The following is a 12,076-nucleotide window of genomic DNA, read 5'->3' as shown; positions in this document are numbered from 1 at the left end:
ATATTTTCGTGTATATTGTAAACCTTCTGAATTTTTATATACAGGAACCTATTTCAGGATTATTCAACTTTTAAATTAATATAAATTTAATTGCAGAAGAATATTTTATTCTTATATAGAAATAAAAAAAATATTGATTATTTTTAATTGACAGTAGGGATATAAATACTTCTGTAACATACAATACACATTTACATACTTATGTATTTACTCGTCACCATTCGAACGCAAAAAATATGAAATAAAACGTTTCCTATCTCATTCTCTCTTTGAATCTTCTCAAAAATATTAGAAAATTCAAAGAGAGAATTGAATGCAACGTTCAAAAGGAAGAAAATGTGTCCTCTTGTAACGCGAACGAAGTCCATTATATATTTATATGTGTAAATCGAACCCGTTGTTTTGTAGTGTAAATAAATATTATTGTAATAAGAAAAAAAAGCCTATTAATATACTTATTGTAATTCTAATACCCTATCTAACGATTAAATATTATTTATAAAATATTAATAATAACGATTAGCGCACAACGATGATAGTTACACAGTGATGTTAATTTCACAGCAAAGCAATTCCCGAGAAGGAATTATTCACGTGTACATCAATAAATAAATGCGTTCATCATAAAGATATGATGTAAGTAAAAATGAAAAAACTTACGATGCATTTCAATAGGGTGAAGCTCATTGGCATCATGGTGATGTATCTCGCATGAATGTAATGATCCGGCATAAACGAAAATAAAAAACTATAAATGAGTTTCAAAGATATAATATAAAAGATAATTCAAAGATTTACTAAAATTATATTTTATATTTTGTGTGTCTATGTGTGCCTTCAGAAATGCATGCATATATATTTTCAATAATAGCCATTTAAAGTACTCCAATGTAAGAAAATTGAAGAGGATTGAAGCTAAATCCATCGATGATCACCTGAAACAAGAAGCAAACTATATTAATCATACAATCAATAAACACAAGTGTAAAATACAAGTCGCCAAATTAGCAGATGCACTTTTATATTTAATTCCCTATTTATTTTTATCAAATCTCTACTTTACGTTGCATAAAATTAAATACAAACGCGTGATTTTATATTAAAATAAATAATAATTAAGAAATGGAAAAGCTTCAATTATTACGTTACTAAAAAAAACATTATAATCAACTTTAATAAATGTATATTACTTTTATATCGCGTCCTTTAAAAAAAAATCCAAATATAATAATATTCGATCATAGTTAAAAATTTAAAAGACAAAAAAGGTAAGAAAAATTATTGTGATGTTTAACGAACGTTAATTAAGTTTAATATCTAAGAAAACACAAATCTAAATAGTTTTGACTCTATAAACTAACAAAAAACTTGTGCATCAAGAATGAGTTTGGCGTAACAAGGAGATGGAATGGTCCATCATCTCCAATTACAATTACAAATTAATGACGAGCAAGAATGTAATATAATAAAATATAAAATATGATTAGAGAGCGATTTTCAAAAAGTTCGAACTTGCTGTTGAACCTTTAAAAATAACTCAATAATCTGTGTAGTTGCCCTCTTCAGCCACAATTAAGTGGGGGCCTCTTCGGCATTAGCCTCTTCGGCATTTAGCCTCTTCTTTCTTCATCCCTGAAAACTGCATTGGACATTTTCTACGAAAATGCGAGCAAGATAAGATTTCTCGTACTTTGTTTTGCAAATGAACTCGTATTTTGTTTGATGATTTTAATTTTCAATTACTAAAAAATTATTTTACATTTTCCGTTAGTTATATTCAAGCTCGTGGACCATCAATGAACTAAGAGTTCATTGAAATATACACGAGCACAATTAAACGAATGTCCAAGCAGATAATTATCGATGACCTAATAACACGTCGCACTTTTAATGTCAAAAAATAAAATAGAATTGAAATAAATAATGCAATAAATGTTATGCATTTTCTTGCAATATATCCATTTCATTCATTCGTTATATTTCTAATTGAGAAAATCGCGATTGTGCGAAGTGCTAATATTATAATACTTAAAACTAAGTATCAAATGGATCAAAGTATTTGCGAATTTGTTCGACTCTATCTCGTTCGAGATAGAATCGAAATAGAAATGAATCTTTCAAATCGTTGCAAATCCCTTTGAATCATGATACATAATAAAGATTACAGAAAAGTCACAAAATAAATTTACAAAGTAAGCATAATAGAATGAAATGATATAATTTTGTAACAATTCTGTATAAACCAGGAGGCGGAATTTCCACTCCGGAGTGGAAGCAAGCCTAGTGCCTTTCCTGGATCCTACCTACTTAAAATTAAAGTTTTCACATTCGCTCAAAAAAGTATGCTACCTGCCTGCAAGTTACCCATATTTAAAAAGAGCAAATACACATACGTACCCACCCACTCACTCCACGATTCTCTCACATACCACCAGGGTGCAAAAGCCTAAACTAGAGAGCATGCCCCGGGGCACCTCCGACACCCTAGTTCAAACGCGTGTTTTCTAAACTTATGGGAGTACGTACCAATGCTGTAATCGTCTGCCAAGGCTAGTGATTATTGCATAAAAAACTACAGCAAAAATACAAGTATACACTAGTATATATGCATACTAGTAATATACGAGTATATCAAAGTTTCCACAAATAAATGCGGTAACTCTACTATGCAAAACGATTGTTAAAAAAAAAAAAGTTTGTATCGTACACGTGACTCTACAAGTTATTTTTATTCAATAACTTCAAAAAATAATAAGCGCGGTATTACGTTTCGCGAAACGATGTACAATGCACACACCTAAACGCACACACAGGTGCAACGTACACCGTGCAATCACTAGCACAATGACAGCCGCCAATAGGGGGAAAAACTTAAAACTAAACCTATACTAACTGTTTCTCACCTATACGAGTAGCACCTGGGCACAGGCATAGATGAGAACGCAGAAAGTATAGGGGGGAGAAACGGGAGATTAGTATATTAGAAGCTGAAAATCCTGATCTAAAAAATATGATTAAAAACACATATATACATAAGACATAAATACATTTTTATAGAAATTTATCTAAGCGGCTAAGGACTCTACAATTTATTTGATAAATATTAACTTTTAATATCTTTTAATATCTTTTAATATATTTAAAAACCTCGGACGACTCCTTTCATTAAGTTGGCTGTTCTAATAAAAGAACTGGGCTTTGAGCCACCACTTAACTGCTAGAATCTATCCGTCGCGAATGAGTTTGTTTTCTTGCTCATTTATTTGTAATATCGAAGTATCGATATATCAAAATTAATCGCGATTAGATAAACTAAGTACGAAGCAATGCATGTAAGACATTTATTACATGCTTTTCTGGACGAAAACGAGTAAATAAATGCTCGATTTCATCACTACTAACCACGAACAAAACACGTAATAAAAAAGAAAGTGCATTAATTGATTGCACTGTTAATTAAATGAATTTAACCGATGAGACAAGAAAACCTATCCTGAACTAATATAAAATATACAATACAATATACAATATAATATACAATTTTCATGAGTAACTCCTAGAAAGGAATTACTCATGTGCTCGTCACTAATTTATTTAAATAATTACAACCAGTAACTCGTGCCGATTAGGACCTTTCATCCTCGACATGATTGAGCACCGGAGGGACTTTAAATTTTAACTCACGGCATAAGAAGTTCTACGATGGCTCCAAAACACTCCTACTTCGCAGCAAGTATTGTAGAATGCGATATCGAAGATCCATCGAAGATCCATCGAAGATCCATCGAAGATCCATCGAAGATCCATCGAAGATCCATCGAAGATCCATCGAAGATCCATCGAAGATCCATCGAAGAATTCATTCCACATCTTTGATAAGGTAGAAAGTCCGTCGTCATATCTGTAAAATAAAATAGAACAAAACGATAAGTTATTGCAATATAATCCAAAATCATATAAAATAAAATCGAATAAAATGTAAATAAAAATAGATACTTACAATGCATTCCAATGGGATGAAATTCAATTGCACCATGGCGATGCACCTCGCGTGAATCTAAAAACGCGGTATAAACGAAAATAAGAAACTATAGATGAGTTTCTTATCGCGAAACCGAAATTTTATTATACGGCGAACAACACTGATTCTAATTCGCGTTTGATTTTAATTTGTTTTACGCCCGATCACTGATTCTACACAACTAATTCAAAGACTGCTTTGCACACAGTCAATGCAAGTAGAAAAATCTTCATTGATGCACTGATTCTAATACGCGAACAGTCTGTGCGACTGTTTAAAGATAAAAATACAACTTTACTCGAACAAACTCTAATGCAATTACTGCATTGGTCGCAGTTAATTTAAATATAAATTTCAAAAATAGTTCGCGAACGCGACGGAATTGAAATGAAAACGAACGAACGTGCTTCTAATCCGTGATTTTAATTATATTTAACGATACAACACTCCCGTATATTGCTTCGCGCACGATAGCAATGCACGAACACTTGCAACACTTCACAAACACAATTCACAAACACTTCCAACACTGATATATTCCCATGATGATCTGAAACAGAAATAAAAACAAAATTATAAATATCATTGTTGTAAGTAAAAAAATTATTATAATTATTGAGAAAGTGTTTAAAATAAAAATTGACTTACGTTTATTCTTCATTGATGAATGCACGATGGGTATCCTACCCTTAGGATGACGATGAGCACACGTTTAAACCGAATAAAAGAAACTTACGGAGTTTCTTAACCGAGCAAACGAAACTTTAACATGCGACGATCAACACTGACTTTACTTTCCGATTCTTTTGTATTTTATTTTTACGATGCAACACACGAGTACCTCATTGCCTACGCGCTCGATTGCAATGATGTTCTGAAACAGAAAAAGAAAAAGAACAATTAATATCATCGTTATAATAAAAAACCATTAAAGTTATCATAGAAACGTTTAATAGGAAAATATACTTACTTTTAGTCTTCATTGATGACTGCAGGATGGGTATCCTACCCTTAGGATGACGATGAATAAAATAAAATTAAATAAAACTCTGAAAAGCTGAAACATACTAAAAAGATTATAGAACAATATATCCTGTGAATCATTCCTGAAGGCATTGCACACTTTTAAAGATATTTTATCATAAAGAATCAATATAAATTCAAGCAATATTAATTGCCTTTATCTCACTACTTGTATAAAATTACATATAAAGTATTTAATATCAGTAAAAATTGTTAATAAAAATCGATAACGTTATATATATATATAATAGTTTAATACGTCACGTTAGATCTTATTGTTAGCTCGTTGAAGGACTGATCTGGAATGAACACGTAATCGCGTCCTTCATGTCGAACGTTCGGCTGTCTTCGTTTTGTTTTCGGCTGTCTTCGTTTCTTCTGTTCTCACTTCGAGAAATTCCTGGAATATACGTACACATTCGTTATTGCCCGTAGATAGAATATTTTGTTTTCTTATTTTCTCTCTCTCTCTCTCACTTTCGTTCTCACTCTTTGTATACATTTCTGTATGGTTAAAAAAAAGAATAACGCTTACCTCGATGAATATGAAGATAAAAAAGAGTAAACACAATTGTTAGACTGAGTATATGTATTCCTGCTGGACTCTCTCCTAATGCTCGGTACCTAAAAAAGGAAAAAAAAAGATTACATTAGTATACATAAAGAAAATCAAATATATGAGTGTATGTACGAGCAACCTACACTTATGTATATATGCCTGTATGTGTGTGTATGTGACAGGAATCGAATTTAATACGAAATACGATCTTTGAATACATAATTATAAAAAATAATTAATTAGAGCATCATTAGAGATGGTAGTAAGTATCGATACATGAAAAAAGCTGGAAATAGAAGAAATATTGTTAAGTAACAATGGTGAGATTTGGCGGGACGCCGAGATATATCGAAGTTACATTGTCACATATATCGTTCGAACTTTTCAATATTTCGTTTTGAAAACACTTACGTATGAAAATCTTGTGTGTAGCTATCATTTGATATATAATAGAAAGGTGTAAACTATTTTTTAATTACCTGGATTAAACGGATGACGCAGTACGTTGGAACATATACAGCTGACAGAAAATGGCGTTTCCTCTACCTTTCCCCTGCGTCCGCCCCTTGCGTTGCCACTGCGTTGCCTCTGCTGCGCATCTGCTGCGCGCGGTAGTATGCGCGGTAGTCCACTTTCAAAAAAAGTGGAGAAATCCGTTGACATCTGGCTGCTTTATATTCTATAATTATAGAAAAATATCGAATAGTTAAAAATAGGATGTAGGAACATAACAATTGTCGAAATATATTCTTTATTAATCCAAACAATCGAAATTGATTATTATAAGCCGATATCCATAGAAATGATGCCATAAAACATGATATATGTATTTGTATATATATATACATATCATTGCGTAGAAAAATGCATACCAATGTACATGGAACTTTTTTCTACGCAAACAATTTTTATCCTCGACATTATCGTAATCTTTCGATTATATCATTTGAAAGTCATTTGCTAGAAGAATCTATTAGTATATAGGAAGATTATTTACGTTAGAAAATATTTTTTAATTACCTGAGATTAACGGGACGACGTAGCATCCGTCCGATCTCCAGCACCGACGAGGCGAAAAGAAAGAGGAATGATCAGCAAAGAGCCCTGATTGGCTGATAATTATTGCAAAAGAAAAGATGACCAATCAGAAATTCCCAATTACCATACAGAAATGTATTTTACGCACACGTTCGTAACTCGCCTTTCTTCATGACCACTCTAGTCAAGCTTGATATGATAATTTATTTATTAAATAAATAAAAAATTTATTCTATTTTTCTATTTAAGGTACACGTATCTTGTTAATATTTAAAAAATAACGATAAGAATAAAGACAATATGCACTATAATCCTTATCACACAGAACAGAAAAACATACATAATTTATTTATTACAATAATTAAATATCAATTTTATGAATTATTATAATTATTTAATTATTAATCCAATTAATAATTATTCTTATCTAATTTATTTTTCTATTAGGTATACACGTTCCTTTATAATATTTAAAAAATAAGAAATAAAATAAAGAGGTTATACACTAAAAACCGCACAGAGAAACGTAGTCGTATAGAAAAGAAACCTCGTTGCAGATATTTTAAAAACAATTGACATACAGCATTGTAGCCATCCTTCAAGAATTAAAATAACAAGAGTTTTTCCATATCAAAACAGAGTATGGGAATTTATACTTTCATCGTTGGCATGAGAGATGTCAATTGTTTTGTTTCAATTTATTTTAATTCTTTAAGGATGGCTATATTGCTTTATGTCATTTGTTTTAAAGATTTCTATAACGTGGTTTCTTATCTATACGATTATGTTTCTCTGTGCAATGTGATGTCAATTGTCTTATAAATATCAACAACGTGGTTTCTTTTCTATATAATTGTGTTTTTCTGTGCAATGTGACAAAGTTTTTAGTGTATATTATCTTTATTCTATGCATTATTTTTTAAATATTAACAAGGAAAGTGTTACACGTATAATAAACACTTATATATTTAATTTTCTTTATATTATACCAATGCTAAGTTATTTTATACTTTTTTTTAGGTTTCCAAACATTGGTAGAATACAGCATAAATACACATACTCATTGTCAGTCTAATTGTGTTTACTTTTTTATATTGATGTCAGTTGTGATAAGTTTATGTCTTTTCTTTTATAACATAAAGAAGATTGTTATAAAAGTATAAGAAGGAGAAAAAGAGAGTGAGTGACATCTTATACAAATATCATACAAATACATATAGAGACTCTTTCAGTTTGCTTGATACTTTACTAATACAATCTTATGATTTTCAGATTTGCAAGAATTTTAGGATTTGGAAAAGCACAGCATCTATTAGGCTTTCTTATTGTTTTGTGTATCAAGTACATACATAAAAGAAGAGTTTACAAGATTTTAAAATGAATCCAGGCAATTTTTTTATGATACTGAAACGAGCAAACACCTCAGCTTTCTTCTATCATAATGGTAAACTTCAATAATTCACATTTTTCATTAGTATATTGTTTATTAATTGTTTTAATATATTGGTTGTATTTGTTGAGAGAAATGTACTTTCTTTTTTCGTTTACATATACATGTACATTACGTATACATTACCAATTATTTCAATGCACTAATGCACTTTTCTTATATTGCAGCTAAATTTTACCCTCGAAGTCCTCACTGCGCAGGAGCATTAAAATAATTACATAAAAATTAAAAGAATACTAAGATGAGAACGATATAATCTTAAATTTATCGATTAGATGGATTATTCCTTTTATACACATGCGTAACGTTCGCAAAGTCATATAAACAACTTTCAATAAAAGTACTTTCATAGAGGACAACGTCTCATTTCAACGGTGGATTTCGAAGAGGACGGTACATAGATCATATATTCCGATCTTTTAGACAACAATAGACATTCCTATCGATTATTTAACAATTATTTTAATATTCTAATGCAATCTCTTTATATTTCAGATTGTTTAAACACATATGTACTGGTTTAAACATTACATACTTATTAACATACTTTGAATATAAAATAATTTTAATGTGATATTTTTTTGGATAAAAATTTTATTATCCAAAGTCATCATTGTACAGGGACGTTAAAACAAATGTATATTAGTTTAAACAATTACATAAAAATTGAAGGAATGTTTATATCAAACGTTGCAATGTGATTAAGTTTATAGTGTATATTCTCTTTATCTTACTCGTTATTTTTAAATATTAACAAGGAACGTATACACCTAATAGAAAAATAAATTAGATAAGAATAATTATTAATTGGATTATTAATTAAATAATTATAATAATTCATAAAATTGATATTTAATTATTGTAATAAATAAATTAGGTATGTTTTTCTATGCAGTGTGATAAGGTTTATAGTGCATATTGTCTTTATTCTTTTCGTTATTTTTTAAATATTAACAAGATACGTGTACCTTGAATAGAAAAATAGAATAAATTTTTTATTTATTTAATAAATAAATTATCATATCTAGCTTGACTAGCGTGGTCATGAAGAAAGGCGAGTTACGTACGTGTGCGTAAATACATTTCTATATGGTAATTGGGAATTTCTGATTGGTCATCTTTTTCTTTTGCAATAATTATCAGCCAATCAGGGCTCTTTGCTGATCATTCCTCTTTCTTTTCGCGGCGTCGGTGCTGGAGATCGGACGGATGCTACGTCGTCCCGTTAATTTCAGGTAATTAAAAATATTTTCTAACGTAAATAATCTTCCTATATACTAATAGATTCTTCTAGCAAATGACTTCCAAATGGTATAATCGAAAGATTACGATAATGTCGAGGATAAAAATGTTTGCGTAGAAAAAAGTTCCATGTACATTGGTATGCATTTTTCTACGCAATGATATGTATATATACAAATACATATATCATGTTTTATGGCATCATTTCTATGGATATCGGCTTATAATAATCAATTTCGATTGTTTGGATTAATAAAGATATATTTCGACAATTGTTATGTTCCTACATCCTATTTTTAACTATTCGATATTTTTCTATAATTATAGAATATAAAGCAGCCAGATGTCAACGGATTTCTCTACTTTTTTTGAAAGTGGACTACCGCGCATACTACCGCGCGCAGCAGATGCGCAGCAGAGGCAACGCAGTGGCAACGCAAGGGGCGGACGCAGGGGAAAGGTAGAGGAAACGCCATTTTCTGTCAGCTGTATATGTTCCAACGTACTGCGTCATCCGTTTAATCCAGGTAATTAAAAAATAGTTTACACCTTTCTATTATATATCAAATGATAGCTACACACAAGATTTTCATACGTAAGTGTTTTCAAAACGAAATATTGAAAAGTTCGAACGATATATGTGACAATGTAACTTCGATATATCTCGGCGTCCCGCCAAATCTCACCATGTTACTTAACAATATTTCTTCTTATTTCCAGCTTTTTTCATGTTATCGATACTTACTACCATCTCTAATGATGCTCTAATTAATTATTTTTATAATTATGTATTCAATGATCGTATTTCGTATTAAATTCGATTCCTGTCACATACACACACATACAGGCATATATACATAAGTGTAGGTTGCTCGTACATACACACCATACAGGCATATACATAAGTGTAGGTTGCTCGTACATACACACTCATATATTTGATTTTCTTTATGTTATACTAATGTAATCTTTTTTTTCCTTTTTTAGGTACCGAGCATTAGGAGAGTCCAGCAGGAATACATATACTCAGTCTAACAATTGTGTTTACTCTTTTTTATCTTCATATTCATCGAGGTAAGCGTTATTCTTTTTTTTAAACCATACAGAAATGTATACAAAGAGTGAGAACGAAAGTGAGAGAGAGAGAGAGAAAATAAGAAAACAAAATATTCTATCTACGGGCAATAACGAATGTGTACGTATATTCCAGGAATTTCTCGAAGGAGAACAGAAGAAACGAAGACAGCCGAAAACAAAACGAAGACAGCCGAACGTTCGACATGAAGACGCGATTACGTGTTCATTCCAGATCAGTCCTTCAACGAGCTAACAATAAGATCTAACTACGTGACGTATTAAACTATTATATATATATAACGTTATCGATTTTTATTAACAATTTTTACTGATATTAAATACTTTATATGTAATTTTATACAAGTAGTGAGATAAAGGCAATTAATATTGCTTGAATTTATATTGATTCTTTATGATAAAATATCTTTAAAAGTGTGCAATGCCTTCAGGAATGATTCACAGGATATATTGTTCTATAATCTTTTTAGTATGTTTCAGCTTTTCAGAGTTTTATTTAATTTTATTTTATTCATCGTCATCCTAAGGGTAGGATACCCATCCTGCAGTCATCAATGAAGACTAAAAGTAAGTATATTTTTCTATCAAAATTTCTATATAACTTAATGGTTTTTTATTACGACGATGACATTAATTGTTCTTTTTCTTTTTCTGTTTCAGAACATCATTGCAATCGAGCGCGTAGGCAATGAGGTACTCGTGTGTTGCATCGTAAAAATAAAATACAAAAGAATCGGAAAGTAAAGTCAGTGTTGATCGTCGCATGTTAAAGTTTCGTTTGCTCGGTTAAGAAACTCCGTAAGTTTCTTTTATTCGGTTTAAACGTGTGCTCATCGTCATCCTAAGGGTAGGATACCCATCGTGCATTCATCAATGAAGAATAAACGTAAGTCAATTTTTATTTTAAACACTTTCTCAATAATTATAATAATTTTTTTACTTACAACAATGATATTTATAATTTTGTTTTTATTTCTGTTTCAGATCATCATGGGAATATATCAGTGTTGGAAGTGTTTGTGAATTGTGTTTGTGAAGTGTTGCAAGTGTTCGTGCATTGCTATCGTGCGCGAAGCAATATACGGGAGTGTTGTATCGTTAAATATAATTAAAATCACGGATTAGAAGCACGTTCGTTCGTTTCATTTCAATTCGTCGCGTTCGCGAACTATTTTTGAAATATATATTAAATTAACTGCGACCAAGGCAGTAATTGCATTAGAGTTTGTTCGAGTAAAGTTGTATTTTTATCTTTAAACAGTCGCACAGACTGTTCGCGTATTAGAATCAGTGCATCAATGAAGATTTTTCTACTTGCATTGACTGTGTGCAAAGCAGTCTTTGAATTAGTTGTGTAGAATCAGTGATCGGGCGTAAAACAAATTAAAATCAAACGCGAATTAGAATCAGTGTTGTTCGCCGTATAATAAAATTTCGGTTTCGCGATAAGAAACTCATCTATAGTTTCTTATTTTCGTTTATACCGCGTTTTTAGATTCACGCGAGGTGCATCGCCATGGTGCAATTGAATTTCATCCCATTGGAATGCATTGTAAGTATCTATTTTTATTTACATTTTATTCGATTTTATTTTATATGATTTTGGATTATATTACAGATAACTTATCGTTTTGTTCTATTTTATTTT

This window comes from Polistes fuscatus, unplaced genomic scaffold, assembly GCF_010416935.1.
Source record: "Polistes fuscatus isolate 324 unplaced genomic scaffold, CU_Pfus_HIC Scaffold6, whole genome shotgun sequence".
Taxonomy (NCBI): domain Eukaryota; kingdom Metazoa; phylum Arthropoda; class Insecta; order Hymenoptera; family Vespidae; genus Polistes; species Polistes fuscatus.
The sequence above is the reverse complement of the archived record's forward strand: the minus strand, read 5'-3'. Positions refer to the sequence as shown.